The 20,586-nt window shown below is 47.9% G+C and overlaps 1 protein-coding gene across 1 annotated transcript in view; it reads left to right on the top strand.

The window, feature by feature from the left end:
* Positions 1-15,055, top strand: part of TWIST2 (twist family bHLH transcription factor 2) — a 34,018-nt gene extending 18,963 nt beyond the window's left edge. Inside the window, exon 2 of the mRNA XM_086751007.1 lies at positions 14,382-15,055. The gene's annotated coding sequence lies outside the window, so the exon portion shown is untranslated. The remainder of the gene's footprint in view (positions 1-14,381) is intronic.
* The last annotated feature ends 5,531 nt before the right edge of the window (positions 15,056-20,586 follow it).

The following is a 20,586-nucleotide window of genomic DNA, read 5'->3' as shown; positions in this document are numbered from 1 at the left end:
TCCCAGTTCACTGATTCATGTAAAAAAATTTGAAAAATTACTAGTTACTCATTGCAGAGGAAGTTAAAACCCCCAGGAATTTAGTTTATGTGAGCGCAGGCTCTCGGAGCACAGCAGTGGGTTGGGCAGCTCACAGCACCATCCCGACTGGAAATGTGTTGCTAAAGAGACCATGAGTAAGAGCGGTCCCTCTCCTGCTTCCCGTTACTTGCTTGCCCAGCATCACGCACGTAACTGTTTCAGGAAAGCCTGTAAAGCTACTGGCCAACCTCAAGCCAAGTTGTAAGCAATGATGCTAGCCTTATGAGTCTTGAAAAAAAAAAAAAAAGAAACAAAAAAAAGTGTGAATCACATTTGCTCAGTGCACAGACATGGACAAGCAGGTTATTGCTATCTCATTGGAAAACCACAAGCCCAAAGTAGGGTGGTGCCATCAGAAATCGCAAAAATAAAGATAAAATGCTTCACCCATGACCAGCTGCTGTGTTACTGCCCTCCACTCCAGAAAGCCCAGTCTTAACTAGGAGCTCTTCCACAGCCCAAAGCAAGCTGAAAAACAATACAGGCATTCAAGCACTTGTTCAAGGGGAGCCAGTCAAGAGATTTGAAGAACAGCAAACAAGACCATGCTGAAGCAGTGTATTCAAATTGATTACAAAAAAAAAAAAAAAAAGAAAAAAGAAAAAAACCAACATCCTGCAGACTCCAAAATTCCTTCTAACCTTACAAATAACCTTACCTCCTGCCACTTGTCCTGCAAAGGTTCCCCCCCTTGCAAAGCTGTGTTGGGCACCCCCAGGCAGCAGAGACCAGCCTTAAGAAGATGCCAGCAAGGAGCCAGGGGAAAGGAGGGCTGCTTATAAACACCAAGGTAGGAGGGGAAGGAAGGGGGGGGGTCATTAAACTAATGAGTGGCAAGTGGGTGATAGGACTCAGGCTGAACTCTGGAGGGCTGGTTTTAAGCATGGGCAATGCCATCTGCATGGAAGGTAGAAGCCGTAAAGTTTATGAGAAGGACCGTAGAGTGCAGTACTTGCAGCAAGACTGGGAAAAAAGTGGCCCAGGAGGCATAGGACACGGGAGAGCTCTTGCCAGGCTTGTGTCCATGTTATCGTAGCTGCCAGACCATCAAAGAGAGAGAAGGAGCCTCTGGGCACTATCAAATAACGACTGCAAAACAAGCCCTGGTCTACCAATATGCGTATTCAAAGTCACTGTAGTCGTTCCCAGAGGCAGTGTGTTAGCGTCAGCCAAGTACAGGGTGCCCAAAAGGCAAATGCAGCTGACCGGGTGTGTAGGGGGCTCCTGTGCTCGCCCCGGCCTCACATGTTGGCCGGTGGCTTTCTCTGAAGCCCAACATGCTTAACAGCACCGGTACACACCAGAGTGCCGTGCTCGATGCCAAGTACTTCTAACCCAGCGGGATTGTTTGGCGTATAAAAACATAACTCCCTCTGCATGAGGGCAACACCCTGTAACCCCACGTATTTTAAAGAGTTGGACTATTCTTGCCATAAAAAAAGATCAGAGTAGCTTTATTGACTCCAGTGGAGTTAAACCGGTTTATTCCAAGTGAGAATTTGGCCCCTTGACTTCAATGAAGCGGTGTTGATTAATCCCAGATGGAGACCTGGCCTGGTACAATCCCCTCCGTGAGTCCTGGGAGATTAGTAACACATCGGCTGAATCACCGCCATTACTCAGAGCTTGGGTGGTTATCAAAAACCTACACCTGCCACCCTGTGAAACGCTGCTGGGACAGGGCCGAGCAACTGCAATCGCCAACTTCAGGGACCGGGGTGCGGCGAGCGAGGGCGCATTCTTCGAACGCTGCCTCATGCTAGGGGGGAGGTGCCAAAGCAGCACCCTTTCCTCAGCAAATGTTTGGGAATGTCACTCGGGATGCAGGTCCCTGCTCTGCCAAAACCCGGGTGCAGTGACGTTGAGCGTGCATTGAGGGGGAATCCTTGCTGCTTTGCTTTTTGTGATGCTCTCTAAAGAGCCGTAACTGTAAAAACTGAGGACTAAATCCCCCAGGCTTCAGGGAATCTGCCCCAGCATCTGCTTGCCAGTTTTGAAGAGCAAATACAGCTTCATGCAGCAAATGGAAAACTTTCTTCAGTACTCCAACTGCAAAAAGCCCCAGTGTCTTTTTTCAGCAAACACCTCCAAGTCAGGGCAGGCAAAGTCTTTCTTCCCAGTGTTGTAGGCACAAACACCGTACTTCTACCGGGGAATGAATCCAGTGAAATTTAAAAGCACTTGACTTTCACAGCAGTCCCTTTACCCACGAGTACACACACATGTGTGTGCCCGTGGAGAGATGGTGAAGCTGTGTGGAGAAACACCAGAATAGACCAATTCAAAGGCAGGTGGTGATGGGGTTTTTTGGTCCCAGGTGGTAGAAGCATAGGGTGGATGATTTGTAGTCCATCTCCCCAGCACATTATTAATGCAGAAGCATCATTCCTGGCTACAGGATGGCTGCAGGACTGGCCGGAGCTTCCCCTCTGTGTGCTTTGAGGTTGCGCGGTGCAGGTCAAGGTGACAACAGAAGGGCTGGGCGTTGCATGGAGAGGAGGCACGGCATGGCTGTCAGGAAGAAAGGGATGCCTAAGCTAGCCGTTCGCTCCCTCCAGCCCTGCCTTCCCAGCATTTCTGAAGTCAGGCATCTGGAGCGTGATGTAATCTGAAGATGGATCGGCAGTAGCACACGTACAGCTGCGCACATCTGGCCTACAGGTGTTTCAGCTGCTATTTGTCAGTGATCGTACTGAACGTTAAAAGGCGCCCCAAGTTCATAAGGAAATGATACCTGTCCTGCAGATTGTTCACAGAAGCCCGTGAAATGCCATTGATTTTATGCAAACTTTTAGTTTATGCTTTTTAGTGGGTGGCCCTAGATTTTGGTTTTGTTTGGTTTTGTTTTTGTTTTTTTTTTAAAGTGATGCTTTTAAAGCAGGGGTTTTGTTGTTGTTATTAATTCCACTGGCATTAATCACTGGCAGTTGAGTCAGTCATAACGCATGGCTGCTATCATCCACTTGCTGATTTACTCTTAGAAGTCAAGATTATTACAGAGTCTTTGTGCTGCACTGATGAAAAAAAGCTGAGGCTGTTCCTCCCTCTGCTCAGCTACGTACGGATACAGCAAGACTTGCTCCCGAAGTACGTACTCTAAACAGGGCAGGGCCAGATGAAGTGGGGAAATGAGTACGAAAGGTCTCATCCACGGGGCAGGACCTTCTGGTGCCTGGTACCGGAGCTTGTCGTGTCCCTCAGGGATGCTGCCCTTCATCGGGTTTGAAAACTGCAGCTGAATGCTTGTGTGCACAGGGAAAAATAAGGAGAACAGGGAAGCTGCTGGCTGAGCAGGCCAGACCAGAAGAGTTCCCTTCAAAAAAGAATAAAGCTGCAGCTGTATATATTTATTTTTAGAGAAGGTGTTTTTCCTACAATTTGTATTATTTTGGCGGGAACACAGGGGAAAACAGAAAAGGTTTCCCTTTGTCCAACGCTCTTCTAAACGGGGCTGGAGGCAGAAGGGTATTTCCACAGCCCGTTTCCTACCTCAGTTGTGTTCCTATCTCAGTTGCTGCACACTGTGCCGCGTGTGGTGCCAGCTGCCCTAAGCCACCCTCTCCACGTATTCCCAAGAGGAAGAAGAACCCCATTCCTACTGATATTTTCCTAGCATATAGTCCCAATCAGCCTACAAGAACATGTTTGTCTTAAACACCGATACCTTTTACTTCCCAAAGAGCTTACCGCAGATACATGGCCCGTCATCGTAGCACAGCCGATGGCGTAAGCCATTAAACTGTAACATGTCATGCAACTCCACCCTAAAATAAATTAAGCCTCAGCTTGCAAGCTGTATCCCTGCAGGGCAAGATTTGCACATGGCTTTTGCTGTGAGCATCTGTCCACCTCTGCCCCCATCCGCAGGCTTTCGCGGGTCAGAAGATGCTGGTGGTGTCCCCTCAGCACTTGTTCTTCCCAGCCACCCACCAGGCAGATGGGCAGAGCTGAGGACGGAGCTCAGATGGTCCTTTCAAGCGTCAAAGCCGCCCTGCTTTTTCCTGCTCCAGCCACTCATTAGCAGCTTCCGCTTTTCAGCAATTTCTGGCCGCACTTTCAGTGATGTGCTGCCAAGAGTTTAACAAGGGGCTCCCAAAAACCCACCTCCTCCTCCAGCTGCGATAGACCCCGCCACCCCACAGATGCCGATGCTCAGGCTGTGGAGGAGTGCAGGGCTGGGGGAAATGTTCCTTTGGGGGGGTTCCTTCCTGTTTAAAGCTTTTTTTTGTTGTTTAATTTTCTGGCGAGGGAGGGGTGCAGCACCTTAGAGCAAACATCACTGGCTGCCCAGAGGTTATTGCAGACAGGCAGGACATAACGCAGAAACTCTGAGCCTCCCAGCAGTGAAACACTTCCTTGCAGAGATCTTGCTGCTCCTCCCTATCATGAGGCAGGCAACTGATTTTATCTGGGCTAGGGCCATCAGCCAGAGGCCAAAATGCGGGGAAGAGACTTTCTCTAGGTATTTTGGGGCCCCAAAGTGCAAGTTTTTCCATGGGAATTTGTTGAGCTCACAAGTTGCTGGGTGCGATGGAGGCCACCTCAACTTTCTTGTGCTGATGGGCATGGGTGGGCTACGCCGATTCGCGTCGGCGCAGAACTGGTTGCCCAGAGGAGGTCCAAGCTTGCCAGCATCTCGCAAGTCCAGGATGGGGCTGCACCATCCCTTCCATTTCTCTCTTTGGTGAGCATCTCTTCTTCTCAAATGGAAAGGAACTGAAGTCCCAAGGAAAGACCAACAACTTGGTTATTAGAAGCTAAGAAAACAAATCGAAATCAGAGAACGCAGAGGTGTTAAACTTGTCTGTGAGGGTTGCAGCCTCCTCTGATACCGCAGACACCTCTTTTGCTCCAGGTAGTTTAGCCTTGCAGAGGGATGCTTGAAGCTGGAAGAATGGGAAAGCTCATTTTTCACCTTTAATTACAAGCTGGGTGCAAGAAGGTCAGCTGCACGATGGGTACCAAAATGCTGAAGTATGTGGCAGTCAAAAGCAGTCAACTAACTGCTGACTAATCTGTTAATAGATACGCCCATAGATTAATAAAGCAGTTTTAAATGCAGGCCATGTGGTAAACACAGCAGTGTCAACTGCATTGCAATTGAATTTTATCTCATGAACTTCTAAAATGTCAGTTTTCTACATTTTGTGATTTTTTTTAATTGAAAAAAAAATCTGACAAAAGAGAAAGGAAAAAAAAAAAACTTACAGCCACCACCTTACAGGTCTGGTGGCCCTTCAGGACAACACGCCCCGACGTCTACTGCAGAGATAATGTGTGTTTGGATGGGTGGCCATGGGGACCAATGAGCCCTTCTGCAGCACAGTGAGGGGGGAAAAAAAGGAATTTAGAAGAATTTAAAGCAAGATTATTCGGTCATTTCAATCAGTACTGGCTGCTTGCTGACATTAGACTTGTTTTGAAAAAAATTGAACCAGTCCACTTCTCCCTCCCGCGGGTAGTTATGTGAGAGGAGAACTCGTAAGTGCCCTGGATTTGTTTCAGCTCTGGGTGAGGAACTGGTTTTGGCGGTTGATTCGGTTCCCAGGCTTTGTCCTGCTCCGCTGGCCAGGAGGAGACACGGGCAGGAGGTACCAGGACCATCAGCTCTCCTACTGGTTTATTTTTTTTAGCATTGTCCCTTTAGGATCTTCCATTGCTGCAATTTTTCCCGGACAGTGAGGTGTGAGCAAGACAGCAACCTTTCTCGATGTTGGGCGGGATGGGATGGGAAGACAGAAACCAGCTTAGAGGGAAGAGAAAAGGCTTAAATCTCCTTTTTCTTATGCCACATCTCCGTCAAACAGCTAGTTACGCTCCTGATAACAAACCAGGAAGCCGTTGGACTCAGGGAGGATGTTTTCCCTTGGTCCAGCCATGGGCAGATAAATCCTCCAGGGTCTGAAAAGCCTGAGGTAAATCAGATTAGAGGTTTTCCTCTAGACGGCAAGGGGTACTTTTGGCGATAGCAGAGCCGGGGGGCTGTGGCTCAGGAATGAACAACTGTGAGGGATATGTTTTTAAACTGTTCCCCAGCTGTAAGATGAACATAATTGTGGCTTTCCTTCATCTGGGAGACTTCAAGAGTGGATGGTTGATAAGGGTTCATACCAGCAAAGGCAGAAAAACACAAGGCAGGGTATCTGGTTTCAGTTTGTCTGTACCCGCAGCATTAGATCTGATTTTGGCCCTCTCTCCCCTCCCTGCATGTACATAATCATCCAAATTCCTTTCTCCGCCACTTCCTCCCCTCTGAAGCCTTGCAGACCTGCCCTGCTGCCTTTTCCATTGCTTGAGGGATGGCTGTGATTTTGGATTCTCTCCTTTCCTGGCCCATGGAGGGGTCTGTCCTGTGTCCACAAGGACCGGGAGCAACCCTGTGGATGGGAATTTATTCCCCATCCCCATCTTTTTAGCCTTTTGTGGTGGGAAATGCCCTAAAAATCAGGGGATTTCTGCTCTTCTAACAAGTCACCAGTGCTGTTCCTTTGTGCCTCAGTTTCCCTTTTGTGCCTCACCTCTGATTGTGCTCAGAAAGTCCCTTGCATTCCAGCTGGGGATGCCAGGGACAATTGCACAAGCAAGTACGGGCTGGTTTGCCAGGCAGATGCATGGGCAGCAAGGTAGATGTGCTCAAGGATGCAAACAAAGCATCATCGTCCCACCTCACACACCGCCGTCTTGTTTTCCTCACCCAGGCACCCTATTGCAGTGCGGCCAAGTGGAAGGGGGACCCTTTCCGAAATGCCTTTGTGTGGAAACGATGTTCCAAAATGTGTTCCTCCGTCCTTCTCAGAGGTTGCCATGTGATGGCTTTTCCCATGAGGGAGGGCACATGTTTACCTGCTCGCAAAGGTCCTCCTGATCCTAAACAATGTGGTATTTTTCCTGAACAGTTGCATTTCTGCATCATCCAAACCACCAAAAACATTTAAATTTCAAATATACGGTACTGTCCATTTTGGCTCTGGGGGCAGCTAACAACTCCGTAAGATAATTTGAGAATATCCCTTTGGCGCAGATCCAACCAATGCCTGTGATGAGTGCAGCTTTATGTACACTTTTCGTGTGTATAACAGCAGATCCCTTCTTCCTTTGACTTTGCTAGAAAAATATTTGAGCATATATTGAACCATGCGTAAACACAAGCACAACGTGTGCAGATGGAGTTTTCCCATCCTTAAACACCGAAAGATTTGACAAATTCAGCTGAAATTCTCTGTGTGTTTTAATTTGGGCTTTAGCCTTTTTGATCGAAGTTATATGCAGAAATTCCAGCATGGGAATTGCAGAATTGAAAAGCCTTTGAAAATTCTACCGATGTCATTCTGGCATAACTTTCTGACATCTAATTTTGACCGACAGAGCAAAAGCTTCTCTACAAGCTCTAGAAACGGTGGGGGGCTGCCTATGGAGCAATTGCTCTTCTTTTGGGGTGAAGTAAGCAGAGGAAGGAGAGCATCAGGTGAAAAGGATTCTTTGTGGGAGGGCTTGAGGAGTTTGTGGGCATGGCAGGAGAGAGGCAAGGCTGCATGAACAGCCTGTGCTTGGGCATACCTTAACTTCAGTTTGCTATGTGACACCAGGTGTTTCATAGAATAACAGAATCTTTAAGGTTGGAAGAGACCTCCAAGATCATCAAGTCCAACCATTAACCCAACACCACCATGCCTACTAAACCATGCCCTGAACTGACACGTCTACACGTTCTTTGAACACCTCCAGGGATGGTGACTCCACCACTGCCCTGGGCAGCCTGTTCCAGTCCCTGGCCACTCTTTCAGTAAAGAAATTTTTCTTAATATCCAACCTAAACGTCCCCTGCCACAACTTGAGGCCATTTTGTCTTGTCCTATCACAAGTTATTTGGGAGAAGAGACCAACGCTAGCTTCCCTACAACGCCCTTTCAGGTAGTTGTAGAGAGCAGTGAGATCTCCCCTCAGCCCCCTCTTCTCCAGACTGAACAACCCCAGTTCCCTCAGCTGCTCCTCATAAGACTACTTCTTCAGGCAGGAGGGAGGCAAGAGGAATCCCACCTTTTCTGTGGCCAGGGAGGCAAAGAAGGAACACGTTTTAGCTCATCCAGGTAGCAAATACCAGGTTTGCCTGCATCCGCCCCAGTGTGCTGGTTGTGAGCCCAGCTCCGAGCCTCCACCCTAGCACATCTCGTCCACTTCACAGTGGCTGCAAATTTAACAGCACTGTGATAAAAGCCAAGCCAAAATACCTCCTCCTGCTTCCTGCCTTAGGTCTGCTTCATATGGCTCGCAGAAACACTCAGCCCCTGCATGGCTGGAAGGAGATTTTGGGAGGCTCAGAAGGAGGTCAAAACAAACCTAATTTCCTCCAGGTTCAGGTGGGACGCTGCTTTGCAAGCCGGGTGATTTGCATGCTGCCTTTCAGCTTTCCACCCGCTGCTGCCCCTGCCTCCCACACACAGTCACGGGGAAGCCTTCAGCATTTTGGAGCACAACTTTTTTTCCCACTCTCGTGCTCCTGAACAGCTGGGCCATGTTTGCCTAGGCTCCAGAAAACAAAAAAAAAACAACAAGAAAGAGGAATCACCGTTGAGCATGGAAAATTTTCAGCTCAAGCAGCCTGAGTTTCAGAAGATAAAAAAAAACCCACGGGATGCTGGAAGGCAAAGCATACAAATCTGACCATGGATATTCTGATTGATACTTGCCGGATGCTTTTTAAAGCAGTCATCCCCAAGGCAGCGGGGAGCGATGTTCCCTATGCTCAGGAATAAGCAAGGTTAAGGGCTGCATTGGGGGCGTTCATTAGGGACCACGTAAGCCTAAAGCCCCTCATCTAGGGATCCTGCCCATGACGATGACAACCCCTGCCAGGCTGGGTGCTTTCTGTGCCCCCAGCGAGACCCTCCTGCATGTCTTAGGTGTCAAGTTGCCATGTAGGTCTTACTGGCATTGAAATCTGAGGTTGAGTTGGGCCACTGGTGCTGAGGAGAGAGGAGCACAGGATGCTCTCAGGAGGCCAGGTCACCTGCCACAGGCCACGCCAAGCCCACTGTCCTGGTAGCCAGGTGAGACAGGGCTCTCGTTGACAGAAATAATCCAAATTCATGGCCTGAGAGTCAAGACGCTGAAATTTGCGTTCCCCTCCAGCTTGGCATTTCCTAAATCTGAAAAAGAACACCACAATTTCTGGGCCTGCTTGCTTTGGCATTTCAATAATTCATGCCAGCCCATCCTGACCTTTTCTCTCCGATGGCATGGGGGCTGACACGTGCACCCCCCCAAGTCGTGTTTTGCATTGTTCGCTGTTGTTTTCTCCCCGTCCCCGCACCAACAGGAAGGGACGCACACAGCACTGGTGCGGCAGGCAGGCGTACCAGGGGTGCGACGTAATGCAATAACCGTACTAGCCGCATTCATTTATTTTGAAAAAATATTAAGGGCAGCTGCTACTTAGTGCCGATTGAGACATTTTATTGATTTTTCTAAAGCAGGAGCATCCCCTTTTGTGTTGTAACCCAGCATTGCTTGAATACGGTGGTTGGGCTATTCCAGAATAACTCATCTATGTCACATTTTCCTCCTCTGGATAAATATACAGAGGCTCTCCAGCCCTGCAGGTACACACCAGAGTGACAACCAGTGAGGTCTCTGCCTGACGGGCTTGCCCTGCCCCACCTTACTTAGGTGTTATCTCCAAGCAGATCCAACTTAACAAGGGATTTCTCCTTCCCCACTTACCCTGTAACATGCCTGTGACTTCTCACCAGCTGTTGTGTGGCATCTAGCACAATAGTGCCTTACTTAATGGCATGGCCGAGGACCAGTGATAGCCCGAGTAGACTTTCTTGTATGTTTCCCTACATTAATCCTTTAATCCCTATATTAATCCTTTCCGGTTATTCCTTCTTTTTGGAAGGGTGAGTTTAGAGATGGTGGGGATGGGGATCTCCGGCTGAGTTTGTTTGGTGCTTTCTCACAGGCTGGTTTAATATTTGCTTCCTCGGTGTGGGTTTCTTTCCCAGGGAGGAAGGTCGCAGAGCTTTTTTTGTTGCCTGTGCCCAGCCATGCTGCGTTATCTGCTCACATCCTCCCTCCTCACCCCAGGCAGCCCCGCCGTTCTTGCAATTCAAACTCCTTGCGGCAAGGATACTCGGTCAGAAACTGCATCTGCTCCGGAGGCACCCGAAGGCGGCATCGTCACCCACCAAGTGGGGCTGGGGTCTCAGCTTTAACTCACACTGGTTCTTACATTCACAAGTTGAAGGGGAAGCAGGGAGGAAACAGTCACTTCTTGGTGACTGCCAAAATCAGTACCAGCTGGCACGAGGCGAGCAGCTGGTGTGTGCCGCACCTCGCTGCTGCTTGCACCCCCTCATCCCCCCGCTCACGGCCTGGCCCCACCCCCATACACAAGGCTAGAGGGTGAGCCAGCACCTTCCTGCCAGGGGCTTTGGCAGGGAGAGAGGCACAGGACCATTTTTTCACATTCTCAACTTTTAAAATAAGTTGGAAAAGCATCTTTAAAAAAAAAAAAACAAATAGCAAAGGAACAGTTTTGCTGCATTTCCTGTTCCATTTGCACTGCTGGTCGTGCGATGGAGATGACTTCAATCCCTTTGTAACCAAACCCACTCTAATTCTACACAGGCAAAGACCTCGGGGTCCTGCTGCAAAATTTCCTGCAGCCTTGGCCATGTTCTTGTCGCCACCTGACATCAAGCCCGCAGCTCTCAGCTGCTGTGGTTTTTTCGTGCTGAGCTCTTGGGCTGGGAAATGCTCCTAAAACAAGGAAAAAACAGAAACAGAGCAGCAAGCCCTCGATTCACTGTACAGCAGGAACTGTACTGGATCTGCCATATAGCAGGGACCTGGGTGCACAACGACTGTTTTCTGCGTTAAAAGCTACTGGGTAAGAGAAATGCTTGGAAAGGATGCTCAGAGAGAGCTTCACTGTGTATCTTTTCTCAGTCCAGATACTATAATCACGCATTGTTATAATGCAGTATTATGCCCTTCAGTTATACCTTGGAGGATCACAAGGTGCTTTATGGTCCCACCACACCAGCTTAGTGCCAGGGAGAAACTCTGCCCCTTCCCCGCGAAATCCGCGCTGGGCTTTGCTGCTCACTTTAAGAATAAGTCCCATGGATCCAGACCTCGTCACTCAGCTGCCATGGGAAATCCGCGGCCGTTCCTGCGGGATTGCGCTAGGAAGTCTCCGTGAGTCTGGCTGGTGGGAGGAGAGCTGAGAACTGCCGCAGGAGCAGCCACTGGCTGAGTGCCTTGGCAGGCATTGATGAACACCTTGCCAAGCCCCTCTGGGATTAAAGGATCATAAACACAAAGCGCGACCTTGAGAGGGTCCGTTAAAGCACGAAACAATTACAGAAAAGCTCTCTATAATTTAAGAGGGGACAGAGCCAGAAAGGGCTCTGATGACTCATTTTCTAGCTCCTGAAGGCAAGCGGGGCCGTGCTTCCCCTTTTGGTGCATGGCGAGTTGGGAGGTGAGAGCCAGCCCTTCTTCTGGGTGCCTAGGCACAGGGCACTGGGTTTACTGGAACACTCCAAGATGGGCTCTCCAGAAACAAGGGCTAGGGGGTGGCAGCCGCCACAAAGGCTCTGGCTGCAGTGTTGTGCCAGTACTGGGTAGGAGAGGAGAACAGACCAGCCCATGGGTATTTTGGGGAATTATCCATCTTCCTCAGCCAGGAGCTGATCCTCCCTCCCCATGAAAGACTCCAACCGACCAGTTTTGTGTCATGAGGATCACAAGCCAGGTTTAGAGTGCAATTTCTCCAATATATGTAGCCCTCTTTTAAGGAAATTGAGAAGCAATTGAAGTCCCCTCACTTTAGTAAGCTCCACATAAGATGCTATCAGGGTTTTAGCACAGTATTCACCTATTTGAGTGACCTGGAGGGGGTAACTGAGGAGGAACAGGTTGGGTGCAGACATTATATGTCTCATCAATTCTCTGCCTGCAGTGGACATGTTTCCACTCATCCCACCACCAAAGCATGCCTCTCATGCAGATGCCCATCTCCTCCCATTACCATTCATGTGTTTTCAAAATCACTACGCGGAGCTGGATTTTCAAAAGTGGTCAGCATCCAATATCCCAAAGGCCAAGAGAAGAAGAAAGGCAGGGAGTCGGTCACATGGGATGGGTTGCTCATCTTGTGCACTTCTTCCCTTCTCTCGAGCTGACAGATTGGGTCTGTGGATGAGCGAGGTGTACATTCCGGTGTGGATCTTACATAGAACATGTGGTAGGAGCAAGCAGCAAATTGTTAACATGAGTGCATGTCAAGATGGGGAGAATAACCCCTTCATGGCTGGGTACACCAGCTTCCTTTGGGTGACCTCTGCATCTGGTCATGATCTTGCTTCATCAGCTGAGATAGGATGCTCTAATGTGCAGTGGATAATCACAGAAAATAGCAGTGGGAACAGCCTACCAGATCATCTGCTCCTGCCAGGGCCGTCAGTCAGGCATTAGGCAAGGGATGGCTGAACAGCAGGCTCATCTGCCCACCATGAACCTGGTCCTGGCGCCCTGTGTGGGGTGGGAAAGGGTGGGTTAAACCCTGGGAGGGGATCTGGCAGAGCCATGCCAGAGCCCTGGGGCAGGGCAGCGCTGCAGTGCGTAGGGCAGACCATGCCCATTCATCTTGCCGTAATGGGAAAGACAAAACACCCTGTTAGCACTGAGCTGCTGTGAAATTCCCATTTTTTTCTGGCTGGCTGGAGCCAAAAGAGCTGCTGGAAACCAGGAAGGGCCGGTGGAAATAGGACCCCACACTGCAGCAACAGCCAGATCAGGGCATCTCACCCAGGGTGAAAGAAGTCAGCTTGCAAATCACCAGCTTTGCCCTAAGAGCAGCTTTGTGCTGACCTCTCCAGTGCTGGGTGGGATTTTAAAAAATCAGTGGAAATAACTCATCTCAGTATTGCTTTCTACTTGGTTCCACCTTGTCTTACAACACAGGTGGGTTCAGAGGAGAGCAGGGCACGGCAACTTGTTGTGTAGTTGGCAGTGAGCATCCTCAATCCCTTGCTGGAGAAAATAATTCCTTAAAAAAAAGAAACTGAGCTCAAGCAGAAAATTGCTCCACCATATCTTCCCCATAGAATCACAGAACGGTTTGGGTTGGAAGGGACCTTTAAGGGTCATCTAGTCCACCTCCCCCTGCATCCTCCCTGTATTTTGTTTTTCTTTCCCAAGTCCTTCCCCAGCTAGGGCCACTGCAACGCCAGCATTCGGAGAGGGCTAGCCTGTCATCTGTCAGATGTGCGCACACACAAGCCGCCGCTGCTTGCGCGCACCAAGCAGTTAAGCTTTCCTAAGTGGTCCTGGGCAGCCTGTCAAGTCCCGAGCTCATCTGCAGAATGTGGTTGTAATTAGATAATTAATAACTTTGAGAAGGAAAGGAAAGGAAATAGGCTAAATGGAAGCTTTCCTTAATGGGAGGAAATAATTATATCTGCTTTTTGATATATGAGCTGAGGTGGCTTTCTGAAGGCAGAAACAGCATCTTGGCTGCAAAGCCATCCTTCCTCCAAGTTAGACGGGGTCTCCCATGGGCACGGCTGGGTCACAGAGTTTGTCCCACCAACCCACAAATGAGCAGCGGCAGGTTGCTGCAGATCAGAGCAAAACCACACGTAACTGGGCTTTCCCAACGTCTTGCTGCATCTTGTCTCATCCCAATAAATGGGGCCGAGGAGAGACGATACACAGGTTTGTGTCACCAGGAATCGTGTAGATGTATTGCTCCTGCCTCTGGATTTACCATTTCACAGTACAATGAAAAAAAGGAAAAAAAGCTGTACATTTCCAGAATCTAAACTTAGGCAACACATCTGAAAGTCAAAGGAATTGTTAAGTTTAGGTTGACTTCTTTGTTGGTTTTGGACATACTTAGCTAGTGCATAAATATATTATCCCAGAATGGAAACAAATCGTCTTCACTTCCAGCAGAGCTTGCCTGATTTTGCGGAAGAAGCTGAGAGTCACAGTGGGTGGGGTTTCCAAAGCCCATCTCGGGTGGCGAGAGCATCCCATCTCCCCATTTCACTTGCTGAAGAGGCAGTGAGGTCTGCTCCCAGCACATTGGGTCTTGCCCAGCGGCTGGATTAACTTGTGCCTTTGCACTGCTGGGACCAGCGGCAGGTTTCAGCATGTGGTTATGGGTGTTCATGAACCATGGCCTTGATTTAGAACCCTACAAGACAACATATCTCGGAAAGATGTCCTGTATTTGGTGTATTTATTTTTCTTTTCTTGTTTTTTTTTTTTTTTTCCTTTCTCTCTAGACTGTCCCATGTCTGAGACTGAAGTGGAATTGGGATATATCCAAGTTTGTAGCTTCTGAAACCTTAACAACCTCAAGTAAACTGGTCCAAAAGACCCCTCTTGACCTTCCTTGCTCTGAACTCTTGTGGAGCACTTAGACTGAGCAGAAACCAGCACCGAAGCTAACGGTCTGAAACTTTGCAACATCTCTCCCCAAGCGACTCACCAAAGAGAAAAGAGAAGCAACATTCCTGGTTGTTCATTGTTGTTGTGTTTTGTGTCTGTCTGTCTGTGCATTTGGTTTTATTTCTAATTTTTTTTTTTCTGAAAAATCTTAATTCAGGAATACATTTATGAGAAATCTTTGGGTTCGGATTTTACTTCCCCTTAGCTGTATTATTTCTTCTTTTTTTTTAAATTTTTTAAAATTCAAAACCTGATTTCATGTACAGTAATGTTAAAACTGGACCAAGGCTCTCAGAAAAAAAAAAAGGAAGAAAAAAGCACACCATGTCCCCAGCTCCCTGCATGATTTGTTTCAAGTACAGCCTGGATGACAGACTGCCCTCCACACTCTGCCACCTCTTCCTTATTGCTCCATGATTTGCTACGGCTTATTCCCCCCCTCCCCCTTTTTTTTTTTCATTTTCTGTTCCAGTGTATATGTTGCTTATTTGTTTTATTTATTGAGATATTTTTAACGAGCTAAGAGACTGCAATGTTGCTGTGTATACTGCTTCTCTTGCCAATAAAAGTAAAGATGTCATGCAGCTACTGGGGGTATGAGATTTATATTCTTGACTGCACAGCTCTGAGCAGAAGCTGAGCTGCTTCCTTGTACCCTGCAAAGTTTCGGTATTCACCGATTTGGCTAAAATCTGTCTCCCGGGCAGCAGATGATGGGGTGCAGAGGGTATGAGAGTCACTTTTCCAGGGTGGTGTTTGCCTGATGGTGTAGCAGGAGTAGCTGGTTATTTACTTGCACCTTGGCTAAGGATCCCTGTGGTCTCCAAAGCACCGCTTGTGTGGTTTCTGCTCTCAGCAGAGCCCTTTATCTAGCAAAAGTAACACATCTTGGTACGCGTCAGACCCACTGGTCCGCATACTCACCTTCAGGTAGAATAACGATGAGTTGGTCTCCATCACTTCCATTGCTGGTGGAGATGCTGAGGGCAAACATTTCTCGAAGAGAAGAGGGGCTGCACGCTGACCGGAGAGGCCCATGACCCAGAGAGGTCTTTGCATGCTGTGCCTAGAAGCGATGCATAACCTGCAAAAAACAGGCAAAAAGGTATTAGCTGTGCTACAGAAACAGTCACCCAGAGTCATTGGTCTGCTTCTTACTTACCTTCTACCCTGCAAGCCACCACCTTGCAAAGCCCTGTCAGACCCTTGGTCGGACACATGTTGAAGCCAGGTTTCAATTTCCAGGTCATAAATAATATGTTCAAAAAGAATTTGTGCCTGAAAAAAAAAATCCTTTAAAGAACAACTGTGGTGGATCTGGAAGCATGAGGCTAAATCATCCCAAATGACCTTTTGTTCACACACCCTTTCCACACTGGATTGACGACAATGCTGGTTAGGTTGAGAGCATCTGGGCTGCCACACTGAGATGGCAGAGGGAGAGACTGATTGAAGGGCAGGTCTCTAGCAAAGGTAGTTTGGGAGCCTCAGCATTTGCTGTTGGGATTGTCAACTCGGCTTTGCCAAAGCAAGAGGCAAAACAGACCTTTGCAAGAAAGATCTGCTCATAAATTGGCAGAGAGTGATGTACTGGGGGGGAGGAAGAAAAGATGGTGAAGGATAATAGACTATGGAAAGAAACAGCAATGCTGTGGTGTCTAGAGCCATTAAAAAAATAAATCATGTCATTCCATCTAAACCAGCTTCAGAGAAAAACATTTTAGCACGCCAAATCAAGAACATACATGTGTGTATCCGACGCATTAATTGCCTGATAGGTTTCAGAGTTTGAACGTCAAATGTTTATTTTAAAACAAGCGAAGTTGCGTACAGTAAAAGACATCAAATCCATTAGAAGCTCTTACTTTCTTAAAAGTAAGTGACATCTTGGTCTGAGCCTTGGTACTTGCCGAGCCAAAAATACCATTTAAGAGGGTGAATTTAATGGATGTCATGCAATGCAGCATGTCATGCAGCAAACAGAAATATTTTTTTTTTCCCCAGGGGATGTGCGGGTTTGTGTGTGCGTTTCTGCAATTTTTGTGAATATTTAACACTGCTACAGATTGTGACAAACTGATTTCCCTTCGAGGAGTGACATTTCCCATGCATGGGCACCCAAATCCCACTTCAGCCCTATTAATGGCTTCTCAGAAGAGCCTCTTGTGCTGCTTCGCTCTCCCAGGACGCGACCATCACCAGGACCAGAGATGGTCAGACCTACCCAAGCCACAGGTCAGATGTGCACGGCCATAGCGGTGCCACAACAGCTGCCACATGCCTTCCGTAAGGGCCTGGGGCCACTGAGCCCTGTGGACCCATGCTACGCATTCAGGGACCCATCATGCTAGATCAAAGCATTTCATCTCTCTCTCTGCAAAGTGCACTGGCAATGCTAGCGAAAATAAATGCTGGTTGGTACTTCTTCCATGAATTGTGGGGGTTAGCCAAGGCTCCTGTGGGTGAATGGCCATGGAGAGGCAAATTTGGAGCCCAGAAATGTGATGCATTTTTTTTTTTCAGGCAGAAAAAACAATCAGGATAAAAATTAGTCAGAAAACTGCCATGCCGTGGGGTCAGACGAAGGGTTTCTGTTCCCGAGGGGAGAACCGAGACTATCAAACTCTTCAAGAAGCCCTGACAATTTGAGAGCTGTAAACTCTCTGGATAACAGATTTTTAACAGACAACACATTTGAAACGATGAATAGAGACATACGCGGTTCAATCAACTGGTGAAAAGGCTTTTCATCTTGCACGAATTCCTCTTGCACGAGCTGAAGCCCAAAGCCAGCAATGGGGGTCGGTTAGGGAGAAGTTGAAGTAAAGGTAAAACCCAGGTCCTAATGCCGCTGCTGTGTCGACATGCACAGGGTATTACACAGAATCCCAGGATGGTTTGGGTGGGAAGGGACCGTAAAAGCCCATCCAGTCCAACCCTCCTGCAAGGAGCAGGGACATCTCCAACCAGATCAGGTTGCTCAGAGCCCCATTCAACCTGGCCTGGAATGTTTCCAGGGATACATAGATACCTAGATATATTTATTTATCTTTTTCATACATAGGATTTTTTCAAAACTGTTTATGACACTGTTTATCCTAATACCCAAGGTGACTGAATGTGTCCTTCCCAATCCCACCCCTGCATGAAACCCCAACATCCCGTGAGAGATGAAGAGATGTGCCCGAGGGCAGGGACTGACTCCCTTGTGCAAAAGAGAATGAAACAAAACAGAACAAAAATCCCTTAATGCAGCAGGCTCAGTGCAAGAAACACTGACAACAGGGTTGCTCCTCAGTGGCAGCACGCACGCACGGACGTGCAGAGTCTCGGTGCTAGGGCGTTTGTTCTCTGCGCACATGAAATGCTACAGAAAGCACCCAGCGCATGCTGTTTTGTGCAGGGGTCCAGCGAACAACAAAGCAAAATATTCACTGGAAAGAATTCAAACACTGAAGTGATGATGTAAAGCGTACTGATTTTTTTAATTATTTTTTTTCCACACAATCCCAGCTCAACTAAGCATCGCCAAACCCCCTGTTTTCAAAAGGGCAAAATGTCTTCAGCTGCCACTCACATTTTCAGCTGGAGTCCTTGATACAGACTGAAAGAAAAAATTAAAAAAAAAAAAAAAGCCTTAAACTGAACAAATCCAAATCCCAAGTCTCATCCCTTGGGATCTCTTTTCTCCCTGGCCCCAAAGCCACCCCGTTTTCATGCAGCCGAGGAACACTGACAGCAAGGAGGTATTGGGAAAGGGGGGAGCGCTGAGGATTTTTCCCAGTGATGCTGTAAACTTGGAGTCCTTGCTTGGCTGGGACAACCCAGGCACTGTTTCTAGGACAATGCGTTTAGCCCCTCTTGGAGGGTGACAGCAAAGAGAGATCTCTGTTTGGTAGCATCATCTTGGCACTGAGACTCGCTGGGAGAGCTTGCATCCTGCCCAAACTTGGGAGAGGAGGGAGCTCCTGAGCCTTCAGAGGCACCCATACACATTCAGCTGTGTGATCAGCATGAAGATATATCTTCTATTTACTGCTATTTTGAAGCATAGTGACATTGTCCTTTATCAGGATTAAACGTAAAGATAAAAACTGCACCCAGAATCACAAGCAATGTGAAAGTGCTGTTGCCCAAGACTTTTCATAGAATCGGAGAATAGTTTGGGTTGGAAAGGACCATTAAAGCCCACCCAGTCCAACCCTCCTGCCAGGAGCAGGGACATCTCCAACCAGATCAGGTTGCTCAGAGCCCCGGCCAACCTGGCCTGGAATGTTTCCAGGGATGGGGCATCCACCACCTCTCTGGGCAACCTGGGTCACTGTTCCATCACCCTCACTGTAAAAGATCTTTTCCTTATGTCCAGTCTGAATCTGCTTCCTTCTATTTTAAAACCATTTGTATATTCCTTTTGCTGAAACTAATCTTGCATATCACCTGTCCAAGCTTGAGGAGCAAAGCATTGGAAGTGATCACCCCCCATATGGCACAACTCTCTTTCTAGTACTGCCGTGGCCTCCATCAGTTCTACCTACCTTTGCTCATAGTGTTGGCCAGAAATGTCCTCAAGTATTTTGAATGAGGGCTCTGTTCATTGCTGGATTCAACCAAATGTGAGTCTCAAAAACCACCAATGACTTCTGGATACTTGGACTTTGGAGATCCCTTTCAAAGTACTTACTTAGTGGAGAGATTACAATTACAGATATCAAGAAACAATGTCGACCACCTCAGGAAAGCTTCACCAGTGTTTCCTTGGGACTCTGTATGAGCCCCACTTGGTTGGCCAACACACGTAATGGTTTGGGAGGAGCAGACCCTTCCCTTGGGCCCCTTCTCCACCTTCTTCATGCAGAAAAAGCCTCTTCCAGCAGATGCTTCAACAGCAGATGGGCAGCTGGAAGCCACGAAAGGCAAAAGTAGAGGTCAAGACCAGCAGAAGACCCTCTTTCCCAACCCATCCCTTCGTCTCTCAGGCATGCTCCCTTCACAATGCATTAAAAATCGTGAGTTTATGTCTCATCTTTAACCCTTTCTCCCACTTCTAGCACCAAATCAGTAGCCATCAGCTGATCACCTACACCCTGACGAGAAGCAAACGCCATACATCACCAGCATTTCACCCACATTTTAATGCAATAATTCAAGCTGATGTAGGTTTTTCAGCTGCATCTTGGTGCTTTTTGTGGTTTCGATGCCATTCCACCTGCCTTTGTAGTCTCAGAATTTGTTTTGAGGATGGTAAAGTGCACTCAGCCCTTTTATGATTTCCTGCCTTGTTTCAGAGCCCTGCACTCTTTAGTTGCCTCCTAAATCTTTTTCCAGAACTCTCCTGTCACTTTAAATATTGGCCAGCATTTTGTTAGCTTCAAGACTTTGAAATAATATCAAAGTAAACCTCAAAGGAAAACAACCCAGTAAAGGGTAAGGCTGGAGCTTAATTCGTATTTAAATAAAGATCTTTCACTTTAGCTTGGGTTACTGCGTAAAACGATGGGGAGCAAATGGAGCTTTTAAAGGCCTTATTCCTCTGGGGGTCTATGTTAAAAATGATCGGTGAGCCTATGAGGCAGAGGAATGAAATTGCCTTCCCATGAAAAATTCCCTACCATTGGGAAGAAAAAGAAATTTGAAGTTCTCCAGAATCAAGATGGACTTTTTCCTCCCTCCTCTCCTGAACTGTGGCCCGGGACGAGGTTTGTGAATGGTCGTCTCTCTCTGCGGGCAGACAGGAACGTTGTCAAAGCCTTTGCAGAAGGAGGCGAGGAGCTCGGGATTGACTTGCAAGTCAAAACACAGCACAGCTTTTGCTTTTTTTTTTTTGTTTGTTTTTTTTTTTTCTGGGGCAAATTGCACGTTTTCTGAAACGCAAACAGGAAACATCCCACTTTCCCCCCATCCAAAATGCTCATTTTCAGGAAAGAAAGAAGGAACTAGGGGCTGGTTTCCAGGAAACTCCAGCACCTGACAAGGATTTGCATGAGGCTGTGAAGGCAGATTTCCAAGCTGGCTGCCTAGCCCAGGTACGTGTGTTTGCAA

Source organism: Chlamydotis macqueenii, chromosome 6 (assembly GCF_036417535.1).
Source record: "Chlamydotis macqueenii isolate bChlMac1 chromosome 6, bChlMac1.mat, whole genome shotgun sequence".
Lineage (NCBI taxonomy): Eukaryota > Metazoa > Chordata > Aves > Otidiformes > Otididae > Chlamydotis > Chlamydotis macqueenii.
Note: the sequence above shows the minus strand (reverse complement) of the source record. Positions and strands in the feature narration are given on the sequence as shown.